Source organism: Lactuca saligna, chromosome 5 (genome assembly GCF_052625555.1).
Source record: "Lactuca saligna cultivar CGN05327 chromosome 5, ASM5262555v1, whole genome shotgun sequence".
NCBI classification, from domain to species: Eukaryota; Viridiplantae; Streptophyta; class Magnoliopsida; order Asterales; family Asteraceae; genus Lactuca; species Lactuca saligna.
Genome location: NC_136421.1, coordinates 105,879,297 through 105,893,259, shown reverse-complemented (window position 1 = coordinate 105,893,259; position 13,963 = coordinate 105,879,297). Strand labels below are relative to the sequence as shown.

The 13,963-nt window shown below is 33.8% G+C and overlaps 1 pseudogene across 1 annotated transcript; it reads left to right on the top strand.

Annotated features, from left to right (window-relative positions):
• Window positions 1-10,932: 10,932 nt before the first annotated feature.
• Window positions 10,933-12,938, top strand: LOC144996902 (germacrene A hydroxylase-like; annotated as a pseudogene). The gene is made up of 3 exons (XR_013659663.1): window positions 10,933-11,077; window positions 11,309-12,027; window positions 12,203-12,938. The product of XR_013659663.1 is annotated as a germacrene A hydroxylase-like (transcript).
• The last annotated feature ends 1,025 nt before the right edge of the window (window positions 12,939-13,963 follow it).

The window sequence follows — 13,963 nt, the reverse complement described above, 5'->3', positions numbered from 1 at the left end:
TCTGGATACATATTCTAACGCTTTTACAAGGAAAACGATTTACTTCTCTAACGAAATCTCTTATGAACTCACCAACCTTTGTGTTGGCACTTTTCAAAACTACTTGTATTCTCAGGAATTCAGTGAATACAGGAAATCAACAACGTTTTGAGGATGGGACGATAAATCGTCAAACAGTTCATTTTATATCATAATGTAATTGATGTGAATCATGTATACATGTGCTTTGATGTAACGTTTTCAATTATATTTGTGTTGGTTGTATTTACTTTGAGCACTATTATACTCATTGTTGTGATACTCTACATGAAGTCCTCCACCCCCGGACATTTCCGCCATCCTTGGTTTGGGGGTGTGACATAAATGAATAAGGAGAGTGAGTCATGGACTAACTCTCCATAGTCCAACAGCACAATTTAATGACACGTTTGAATTAGGATCTAGTATCGAATGGTGAAATCATTTCTATAATAATGTCCATACGATTTGGTATTTGTCAAAAATACTGGAATTATAGATGTATCGTGTTCTGGAAAAAGTGTCCTAGGAGTAGGCCTTACATCAACCATTGATTGGAAAGTTTTGATAGGAAAACGACTTAATCAAGACCTAACGACTTAATCAAGACCTAAGAGATCCAAGATTTACAACGATAGTAAATTAGACCAGAGTTTTACATAAACTAGGTTATATCTGAAGGAGGAGTCGATGAAATTCTATCGGTGACGAGAACTACTAGAAAAGTATTCAGTTGAGTGATCATTCGAAGGGATTGGGTGATAATTCTCTGGCTCCTCTCCGAGCCATCCAAAATTGTTGTGATTAGGGTAGTACGAGTTGTCGTGGGGATGGAATCCAACCATGATATCTATGCGAGATAAGGGATATAAGAAATAACTAAATAGATGAACTAACTAAGATAATTATAAGTTGACCTTTATCAGTTGCTTCAATACTAGTTTAGTGCATACCAGTTATATGTAGTTAAGATAGGATAGACCTTCGAATAAGTGACCCTAACCCTAAGCCCCCAACCTAACGAGGACAGGACATAAGGCAAAGATTCACAGATTCTAAGTCTATGACATCCTAGTACATATAACCTTAGTGTATCCACTAAGAAACTATTGACATATTAATAAAGATCTATTTAGGTCTCAAATAAGTAATTACAGTAAGACCAAATACCCCCATGGTATTTCTTTGTGGTTGTGTTGGTAAGTTTTTAGAGTTGTTGCCACATCACAACCATTCTTGGGCACATGCTAATCACTCCTCGGACCAGCATAGTTGATCAGGCTATGCCACTCCCAAGACTGACCATACATCCCCAAGCTTACTTGTGATATTCAACAATCTTAATTTTTTTGTTCTTCTCATTGCGACATTGATTTTAGTATGAATGCATGCACGTATACTTACTTAAATATTTTATCATTCAAAAGTATAAACTCTTAGCTAGAGTGTTTTAATCCCAATGTATTTATAGTTAGTATATCTTTTATGGGTTGATATACTATAAACAATGCTCTAACTCTTAGCGACATTGATTTTAGTATGAATGCATGCACGGCGGAAACGTTCTGGGGCGGAGGACGTCATGTACAGTATCACAACAATGCAAAGTAGTAAACAAGCAACAACATCATCCATTGCATTATTAGTATAATTTTACTTACAAGTGTATTCTTTCATAGTAATAACAACATAATGAATACTCAAAATAAAAGACATGTCTTGACTGCTCCGTCTTCTCTAAACCTTGCATTGGTACCTGTCTATTTGTGACCTGAGAATACAAGTTATTTTGAAAGCGAGTATCAGCTTTAAAGCTGGTGAATTCATAAGTATTTAATGTCGTTATCCAAATAAGTATAAATGAAAAGTCTTATAAGTAAAAGTGTAAACGTTTGAATTTCCTAGAAAATCCCATATTTCCTATTAGTATAAAAAGGTAGTCTTTTACCAAGACTTGAATGTTTTGAAAGTAACAAAGATGGTTTTTCCCTTGCATGACTACTATTAACAATATATATAGTCTACCTCATCGTTTATGTGAATGTGTCACAAAATAAAAGTAATAGGGAAAATATAGCCATGTAAGTATTATCCTTTTGTATTAGAATAAACCCGACATCGCGACATCACGCAACAGGGTGTAGGAATGGTTAGTCCCATAAAGGTACCCTAGTATAAGTATTAACCGTAGGCATCTATAGATTTTCATTACCTCTGTTGCCAACAGTTGGGCGTCGGAATGGTTAGTCCCGTCTAGTATCCTTTTGTACTAGGATAGACAGAACTAATCTACACGTATAATATGTAATAGTATCTCATCATATAGTATGTAGGTACAAGTATCCATGTAAGTGTATCCAAGTAATGTATCTCTTCATTTAGCATTTAGTATAGACACATGTATGAACTGACTCTAGTGTAATTCCTCGTAATAGGAATAGCAAGTAGTATCTCCTAACTATACCTATAATAGTTACTAGCAATGTACAAGTATCAACGAAGGTACTGAACTGACTGAGGAAAACTTTTATTTCTACATATGTATATATGATATATAACTAATATTTAGAGGACATTCGGACGGATAACCGATACCCCATAGCCACATCCCAACGAGGAAAAGGAAATAGAGTGAGTGAGCCTTCCTAAGTCCTTTAAACATTACTTATATAACTATACATATATTGGCATGCATTTGATAATATATAAAAGCATAAAAGGAGTATTGTAACACCTGTGAAAAAGATTAATATCTAAGAAAAGATCGACTTGATGTCAATTTATAAAACAGTTTGAAAGTATTTTGTTTGAATAAAAAGTTTAAGTATAAAGAAAACCTTTGTTTGAAATACATTTGTAACAGAGTTTGAAAAGAAACATATAGTGTATAAAGCAGTTTGATAAAGATTTTTAAACATATAAATCGTTTAAGGAAAACATTTGAAGAAATTTGTTTGGTAAAACAGCTAACGTATAGTAAATCCATTTGCATGTTAGTTAGTAACCACATGCGATTGATATAATAACTAGCATGATTCAACTTGTATTCCCCCTCCCCCCTGGATAAAGCATTTAAAAACATTTAGAAACATTTAAAATGTTAATTCAAGGGGTATGAACTCACCTGTAGTCAGCGGATCAGAAGGAAGTGTTAGACAAGTGCTTGGTGTCAAGTGAAGACTTAGACACACGCAATGATCCTAATTACATATGAAGACATATGTATATAAACAATTAGTGATTATACCACTAATTAAACATGTATAAACATCCTATTGCAACTAAAACACTTTGGTCAAGTGCTAGGAGGCTATCGGGTTGCAACAAGGGAGTGCAAGGCCTCATACGGGAGTTTATGGTCCAATGACCATGTTTGCTAGAGTTTACGGCCCAAGGGAGTTTACTCCTAGCGGTAAACTCTCAATTGGTCACCAAAAGGGTCTTAAAACTCTAAGGGCTTAAATGGTTAAGTGCTCGAAAGCTTTAAACAAGTGTTTGGGTGGGTTGAAGGTCCTAAAATGACCTTGTATGGTGTTTACGGTCCTAGGACCACTTCCCCATGATTTTACGGCCGTAAACTCATGGTAAGAAGTACCATTTCGTGAATTTTGGTCCTTAGGTCAATGGTGTAAGGTTCTATGTCACTAACCAAGGCTTACTAAGGTGTTAGGGTGTCATTTACACCCTTAAAAGGGGTTTACGGCCCAAGAACATGTCTTGTCCCTAAACTCCTTGAATCCCATGATTTCTTATGTTTTCTAATCTATAAATATGATAAACCTAGTGTACCATGAGTTGGATCAAGAGTACTTACGATCTAGGATCTTGAATGGTCGGTTTTGGCCAAGAACACTAGTGTGTGTTCTTGGTGAAACTTGAAGATGTACAAAATGGAATGATTTCATGGATGAAATCATCTAAGATTACTAGATCATGCAAGATATCAACTAGTTAAGACAATAAGCTTACGAGTTTTGAAGATTAGGGACAAAGATCGGGATGATACTTGAGAGGATTTGGGCCAAATGGAAGGAAGGAATGAACAAATAACCACCTCTTCATCATATAAGCAAGAGTTTACGGCCTACATGGAGTTTACGGTTGTAAACTCCCATGTGTTGGCCGTGAACTCCTTGCAGGGGTGTTTAAGGTCATTTCCTTGAGCTGTAACTTCAGCCGATAAACCCCAATACTTATTCCTCAAGTGTACAAGCCTCTGAACACTCAAATACACTCCTAATTGTGCTAAAAGATAGCATAAATGAGTTTGACTTTTAATTAAGTGTTAGACTGTACTGGATGGAAATTTTCGGGTTGTCACAGCCTCCACCTGAGTGCTCATCCCTAATTGAAATACAATCATGCAAATAATCAGAATTTACTCAACAATTCTCATCCCATAATCAGAACCTACTCAAGAATTCTCATCCCACATGCTTCCTAGATTCTCCAAGACTCTCCCAATTCGAGTATGCATCCTATACTTTCAGTAATACAAGCCTAATACTACCTTCCACACATATCTATATTTTCCTCAAGAATCATCCTGAATACTCTAAGTCACCCTCTCAACCGATGCACCTTTATATCGCTAAATAGCGCCACTAAACCCACTGAAACATTTCCTAGGCTCTCCTAGGTCCCCAACCTCACCATGCCCTCAGCTGCTGAAAGTCTCTCAACGACGTCAACTAATTACCTCATAAATATAGTCACATGTAACAGAGATCAAATAATCCTTCGAGTAAAAGACTTTACCCTAGAACGGTCAGACTCAGACAAGAGCTATGCAATAGGGTTCGATCTATCACTATGAGATTATCTAACTTATCCCACATGTAACTTAGCAAATTCACTTAGTAGTTGATTCACATCACTAAGAGTCCCACAAAGCACAAAGAAAGCAATATTCGAGCAACATAAACTGTAACCAGCATACACTAATCAAGCCATTCTACCTACTTATCTGAAAACCATACCAGCATACAATTCTAAAATCTCATATCATCAGGCATATAAAGGCATCTCTCCTATCATAACACCCTGAGCAGATCCTTAGCCCTAATCTAGCATGAAATTCTCATAATCATATCATATATCATAATATACATGTATTGGTATTCTAGGAACCACTTACTTTAGTTCGGCCTATTGCATGCATCACACCCATTTCTTTAATTAGAAACCCTTTTAATAAAACATTTATTTTATGAACATTTTCCCAAACCCTCAGTTTGAGTCCAGGCATACCCGAGAGTATGTCTGAATCTCTCAAACCAAGGCTCTGATACCAATTTGCAACATTCGAAAATATGAAAGTAAAAATTTCATTTTTAAAACAACCAAAACACCCATTTAACATTAATAAAATGCTTAGAGGTGTTTCATATTAAAACAATTATCATGTACAATCATAAAATCTCAAGGTTGTGGAAATATGGGTGTATGCGCTGCAATCAAGCTGGGCCCTTCCCTTTCAAACCGAAAGTACCTAAAACCATAAACAACAAATGTAAGCAAAAAGCTTAGTGAGTTCCCCAAAATACCACATACCATACATAACATACGAGCCATACATATCATACATATCAAACATGCGATAGGAGATGCTATGTGCCGACTATAGTCTTGACATTATGCCACAAGTCGTATCATGGTCTTTCCTTGCCTGGCCGGGGACCAAAACCCTGAGTCCTACAGACAAGTGACAAGAGCCACCTCTTGGTCTTCCATACGAGTATCAAAAATACAACTAGCATACAATCTACAACTAACTATCTACTTAACTTCTTGGGTTCAAACCCTATTCTTTTATAGAGTTTTGCCATGAGCCACCTCCGGGTCTTTCACATCAATGCCAAGGGCCACCCCTTGGTCTTCCTATAACATAAACCAAATGGGTTGGTATTGGTGCCTTTGACCCATAGTACAGTGAGGAGACTCACCTCAGTCCGCTACTAATCAGATAACACTCGACTGCCGAACCAGAAATTCCACGCTAACAACAAATAAATCCCAATTAATAATTATGCGATAATCCATTAAACGTTGTCTCAAATAGATATTTGATAGCCCAATGAAACAACCCAGCCCAACTGAAGCCCATTCCAAAAGAGTCCAAGTCCAAACATCCCAAAAACCCACTAACTAAAGGAATGCATGACATTCATCGGCTAAACACATGGTGTTCGTCGTTGCTCAAACATTGGGGCTCCCAGTTGAAACACACTGTGCCCCACAGGGGTACACACGAGTTTCCGACAACTTCCAACTTCTTAATCCAATGGCTTAATCCCTTAATCCAAATGTCTAAAATCTCATAATAGCTCAATATAAGCTACTTAATTCATAAAGTCGAAGGCTTTAATCCTTTGCATGGCTTAATGAAGCCTAATCACCAAAGATGAACTTAAAATCACTCCAAAATGTCTTAAAAACTTTTTAATACTTAAGACCTCAATCCAAACTTCTAGATCTGATTTAAAGGGACTTCTTAAGCCATAATGTTCCTGACTTTATGAATTAGCATGACTTAATGAGACCCAAATCAAAACCCTAAATCCCAAGATTCACCAAAAGACTACCAAATCATGCATGGAAGGTTTATACTCATCAAAATCCAAACTTTATGACTTCATAAACCCAACAAAGACCAAATATGAAGCTCAGAGGTTCTAGAGTAACTTCTACTCACAAGAACCACTAGAAAGGGACCAAAACCATAAAAAAAAAAAATATCACTTAGCTAGATCTATATGAAAGAGTTATCAATGTTGAGACTTTATACCTCCAGAAGACAGATCTAAGTGTATAAGGTGTGGATCCAAAAGCTCTAAGTCAAGCAATGACTCTTTAAGAAGTTCCTTCTCCTTCTCAAGCACCAAAAACACAAAAATTCACAATGAAGCTCAAGAAACACTCAAATTGAGGCTAGGGTTTCGTTCTTAGGGTTATAGAGGATGGAGGCTGAAGAAAATGTGGGTTGGAGGTGAGTTAAGGTCTTTAAATAGGGTCCAAGACCCCAAACTAGGGTTTTAATCTGGCCTGACGAACGCACTGCATTCCTTTGGGGAATGCAGGATGTTCCCAAATACTCCAACATCCAAATTCCCATGTACGCCATGCGTACCACCCTTGTACGCCATGTGTACCCGGTTTTGTCCAAAACCCTTCTAATTTCAAATGATCATAATTTTTGCACCCTGTATCCGTTTTTGACGTTCTTTATATCTACGAAAAGGTAACGAGAAGCCCTACACTTCTATCAACTCACCTTTGACAAAGAACTTCCTAAAAAGAAACCTAAAATTCATAAAGGACCGAGTTATCAAATTACGACTACACCATTGGGCTCTGAAACACAAGCGAACACTCGGATCACTTAATCTATAAATCCACACATCTAAACAGGGCCAACACCCTCCTTCCCTAAGGTCGTAAGCCTTATGATAATCAGGCCCCGATCTCGAATTATGAAACGATTTAAAACCGAGTGTTACAAAATGGCATCAATTCTTATGGGATAAACTCTCTCATTCCTCTTCTATACTTTGAAGATATGGATTCTCTCATTGGAGGAATTGAAGAACGAGAATATGGCATCGCTGACAGTCTTGAATTTGGAGTTGTTTAAGGACTCAAAGATATAGAAGAGAAGCACTTTTTCAGGCTAAGCCAGAAGCATTGTTGCTCTAATCGCTTCTTGATAGCATCATGAACATTGCTCTAGACTCTCATGAAGCGGTTGCAACTAAGTTGGAAATTATGAAGCAAGTTAAATGGATTTTTGTTGTCAGAAGATTCTTCTAAAGGACAATTGATTTCATGAACAACTATCAAGATATCTAAAGCATAAGTTAGGGGATTGATGCACCTAAAAGTGACCCTCTGCAGAAGTGTATCAATAGATGATGACCGAAGTGTTGTGTTATCCGAAGTAAAGTGTCATTCGAAGAAGAACATCAGAGGAAGTTGACTTTAGTGTTTTGTCTTTTGTATAAGCAATTATTAACTGTCAGTTCGTAAAGATGTTCGGTCATCAACTACTTCAGTAGATCTTAACTATATATTGTGTTAGATGTTATTTATGAGATTATCATTTTTGCATGTCTATAAAAGACGAACCGGGATAAGATTCTTCTTACACCTTTCATCGTCATTCTTTAAAATATTCACTAAAATGTAAGATTGCTCTTTGTTTATCATGTTTATCTATTTACACATTTGGTCTTTCATTATCATTCTATATATTAGTTGTCAAGTTTATATCTTTCGCAACTACTTTATCATTAATTATGATTTATCCTAGTTTATAACATAGTCTTTTTCCACTTTGTCATAGCTACAAATTAGAACGTTCTGATGGATGACAAATCATGATAATGCTAGCTTGAATACATACATTACACCAAATGCACCACACAATAATTTTAAGATATAATGTGCCCAAATATATGAAGATTATAAATAAATTTATACTTATAAAATAAAGGGCTAAAGATGTAATAGATGTAATATCGAAATATTAACAAATTATATTTATTATAATTAATGTTTTAAAAACCGGATTTTTGGTTGAACCGGTCTGGTGACCGATTTCCGGTTCAACCGGTTCATCATCGAATCGACCAAGAATTTTTCTACATTTGGCGGTAGTGTGCATCGGCCTTCGAGTTGTATAAATTCCGAAACTATTCAATTTTCTTTAGAACGATACAACCCGGTTTTTGAAGAAACTGTCCAGTTGGATTCGGTTTAGAAATTGACATAAAATTGATCATTATTAAATCATTCTCGTATCTGGTTCTCGATCCAACCACTTCGGTTCGATCTGTCGGTTTGAACCGATTTTTAAAACACTTATAATAATAATCGTAACATAGATTTATGAAGTAGCCACCAAATTGTTACGAAAGATGTGAGACCACGCAAAAATAAATTAAAATATAATATAAACATTATCTATGTGGTATACCAATATAAAAGAAATATAATTCTTATATATATTAAAGTTGGACCATTATTAAGAATAGTAAATTAGGTAGTCTTTTGTTTAATATAATTTCAGGATTTATTTTAGGGAAATCTCCAATAAAGTCTTAAAATTTTGGCCCGGTTTACGTTTTAGTCCTAAACTAATTTTTGTTTACGAAAAAGTCTTAAAAACCGGCAAAAGTATGCATTTTGACCCCTTTTGACCGGTTGGAACCGACAACAAATTAATTTGGGACTATTTCATAAACTAACCAAAAATATTGGGACTATTTCAGAAAATGATCTAAAATATTAGGATTTTTTCTGCAAAAAAAATATTAGGACTTTTCTGCTAACAAAAACCTTATTATTATTATTATTATTATTATTATTATTATTATTATTATTATTATTATTATTATTATTATTATAAACAAGTATACTAATTTTTAAATTCATTATTATTAATATTTTTAATAATACATATAAATACACTTAAATAAAAATATATTAAAGAAATTATTTAAAGGTGAAGGTGGTGGTGATGGTAATGCTTTAAGCATTGAAATCACTGCTTGTATGTCCTCACTTTGTATATGATCATTTTACATTTTTTATTATTGTTTTCAATTCAAAATATTAACACTTAACAATTTAAAAGAAGTTGCATATTTGTAAAATTATGTATAAATAGTTTAAGATAAAAGGATTTCTCACTTTGTATATAAAATTTCTTAAGGTAGAATGATTTCTTTTCAAATCCAACAGATCCACAATAAATATTTACATTGCTGGCCCATATCAAAATTTGAAAATATTAATTAAAATATCTTATTTAATAGAAAGGAATATGATTTATTTTGCTTTATCACACTATATCTGCTATGTTTCCAAAAAAAACACAAGGATAAAGTAATGAAAAAAAGCAACACACATGTTGGTAATTCAAATATACTTACACACAAGACACACACGCATATCACATGCTCACTATTTGTAAACAATTTGAAAAATCAGTAGATTCTTAAATTGTTAAATGTTAATATTCTGAATTAAAAACAATAATAACAAATGTGAAATGACCATATACAAAGTTAGAATATACAAACAGACATTCATGATTTCAAAGCTTAAAGCATTACCATCCGCTCAACCTTCACCTTTATAAAATGTCTTTAATATTTTTTTAATTTAAATGTATTTATATGTATTATTAATAATATTAATAATAACAAATTTAAAAATTAGTATACTTATTATATTTTTAATATAATAATAATAAAGTTTTTGTTTTGCAGAAAAACCCTAATATTTTTTGTTTTTGCAAAAAGTCCCAATATTTTGGATCAATTTATGAAAGAGTCCTAAATTAATTTGTTACCGGTTCCAACCAATCAAAAATGGTCAAAATACAAACTTTTGCCGGTTTTTGGGATTTTTTCGTAAACAAAAATTAGTTTAGAACTAAAACATAAACCGAGCTAAAATTTTAGGACATTATTGGAGATTTCCCTTTATTTTATAGTCAATTAAATAAGTATTAAATGGATTATTAAAAAATATTAAAAGATTATTTAAAAAAGTAATAATAATGGAAAGATATGTTGACAAGCAAAATAGTCAGAGAAAATTGTAAATGCATAGTCAATTGACTCTATAATAGATGTGCCATTACCAACAAGTTGAAATCCAGCATCATGTCTAGCCCAATGGTCAAATATATCCTTGGTTCAAAGGTCAAAGATCAATGGTCATCCTTCTCTCACTATCTTTAAAAAACCTCAATTTTTATTATAAAATTAAATTCAATATTGGTATAAATATATATTACTAATGTAGACTATGACTAAAATATCTATTCAATACATTTTATTTCAAGATTTTTGTAGCTATTTAAGAACTATAAGTGTTTATTTAATTATTCTATGTTCAGCATCAACAATGGAACTCTCTTTTATTATTTTCATTGGTCTTACCACTCTCCTCTTCTTTCTTTTCAAGTTTGCCACTCGTCGAAAACCCAAGAGAAAACTCCTTCCTGAACCATGGGGACTTCCTATCATAGGACACATGCATCATTTAATTGGTACACATCTTTGTTTCAATCTCTATTTTCTTATATAGGAATCAAACATGTTTCATTTGCAGTGTTTAAATCCTAAGTGATCACCACTAGATCATCTTGATGGTTTTGTTTTGATCTCTACATATAAATATGCTTTTAATTAATTGCATCCATACATGGATAACGCATGTATTTTGTATTTTTGTTTACTTATAACTAAACAAATATACATCTATTGACAAACGTATATAGGTACTTTGCCACATCATGGTCTTACAAACTTAGCCAAGAAGTACGGATCTTTTATGCATCTACAACTTGGTGAGATCTCCACAATCGTGGTGTCCTCCCCGAAATTGGCCAAGGAGGTTTTGACAAACTATGACTTAACATTTGCAGATAGACCCAAAAATTTAACTGCTGAGGTTGTCGTATATCATAGCACAGATATCGTCTTTTCTCCGTATGGTGAATACTGGAGACAGTTACGTAAGCTTTGCACCATAGAGCTTTTGAGTGCCAAGAAAGTGAAGTCGTTTCATTCTCTTCGTGAGGAGGAGTGTTGGAATCTTGTTCAAGACATTCGATCATCTTGGTCAGGGAGACCTATCGATCTTTCCCATAGAATTTTCAGCAGGATCGCATTAATAGTAAGTAGGGCTGCATTTGGTGAAGGACTAAAGGACCCAATAGTGTTTTCAGATTTGATGAGGAAGACATTAACAGAAATGGGAGGTTTTGATGTGGCTGATATCTTTCCTTCCAAAAAATTTATTCATCATCTTTCAGGCAAACGGGCTAGGTTAGCCAAGATACACAAAGCAGTTGACGATATAGTTAACAAAGTATTTTCTGAAACCCTAAAAAAACAGTGCAACACATCCCATGAAAGCTTTCTTGATATTTTGCTAAGAGTCAAAGATAGCACTGAGTTTCCTTTGACGATTGATAATATAAAAGCAGTCCTTTTGGTAAGTTTTCATATACCAATATATATATATATATATATATATATATATATATATATATATATATATATATATATATATATATATATATATATATATATATATATATATATATATATATATATAAGTCTTTGTTATTGTATTACAAACATAATGGTTTAATAATGATATAATACAGGATGTGTTTGCAGCTGGAGCGGACACCTCAGCAGCGACACTTGAATGGGCACTTTCAGAAGTGATAAAAAGTCCCAGAGTAATGGAGAAACTACAAACCGAACTAAGGAAATTGTTAAATGGAAAAAGAAAGGATCCTAGAGGAAGACATCCGAGACCTCGACTACTTAAACCAAGTAATCAAAGAAACATTGAGGTTGCACCCTCCAGGGCCTTTGCTTATGGCAAGAGAGTCTAGGGAATCATGTGTTTTTGCAGGGTACGATATACCCAAAAAGACCAGACTTATAATCAATGCCTTTGCAATAAATAGGGACCCAGAATACTGGAAAGATCCTGAATGTTTTATACCTGAGAGGTTTGAAAACAACCCCACTAATATGGTTGGTGCAGAGTATGAGTATCTCCCATTTGGAGCTGGGAGAAGAATGTGCCCTGGAGTAAGCCTAGGTTTAGCCAATGTTCGGCTCCCTCTTGCTAATATACTTTATCACTTCAACTGGAAACTTCCCAATGGAGAAAAGAATGAAGATCTAGACATGTCCGAGTGTTTTGGCGCTGCTGTTCATAGAAAGTATGGATTGGTTTTGGTACCAATCAGCGGTTAGTACCATTGTTAATGAGTATCTATGAATCTCTAAGATCAAGAAATGTGCATGAACAATAAAAGACCATTATGATTGTATATAATATAACTATTTTGTATTTGGGTCATTTCACATCTATAATTATTTTCCAAGGTCACTACAATAACATATTTTCTTTGATAAAATGGTTCCTAGTTCCATATCATAAACTAAATTTTTATTTATGTTTCATAATTTTAATTTGTAATATATATATATATATATATATATATATATATATATATATATATATATATATATATATATATATATATATATATATATATAAGTAATTTATAAAATTTATATATTAGGACAATTCACTACTAGAAAACATGGTGTTTTCCTACAAAAATAGCCACAACAAATTTTCGTAGCTAATTAGCTACGGAATTACTACGGATCAGCTACATAATGGGATGTCCTAGTTTAGTAACGAAATAGTTACGGAATCGCTTCGGAATAGCTACGGAAGTGGATCCGTAGCTATTTCATAGCTAATTAGCTACGGAATAGCTACAGATGCGAATTCGTAGCTATTCCGTAGCTAATTAGCTACGAAATTGCTACATATACAAATTCGTAGCAATTCCGTAGCTAATTAGCTACGAAATGGCTACGGAATACATACGGATACTAATTACCTACAGATTAGCTAAGTAGCTACGGATTAACTACGGATTTTTCTTATTTTCATTTTTTCGGGCACCAAACGTCGTTTTTTTCGCTTCGTTTTTTTCACACCTCTACTATACATGCTTATCTTTATTTTCACCAACACGTAGCTATTAATATCGTTCATAAAGTTGTGTGCCCTTCGGGATCAAGTACTCGTTTCACAGTATAACATTGTAATGCATATACTTTTCATCAACTTGTGATGAATTATGTTTTTATATGTATATTTATACACATGAATGAGTTATGGTATATGTGTACGTGTATATGTGTATGTATATGTGTTTGTGAGATGTATGTGAACGTATTCATATGCATTATAGTGTTAAACAACTAAATGAGTAATGGATCTCGTATGTGCACACAACTTTATGAATGATAGTAATAGCTATAAGTTGGTGAAAATATAGATAATCATTTATAATAAAGGTGTGAAAAAAAATGGAGAGAAAAAAACA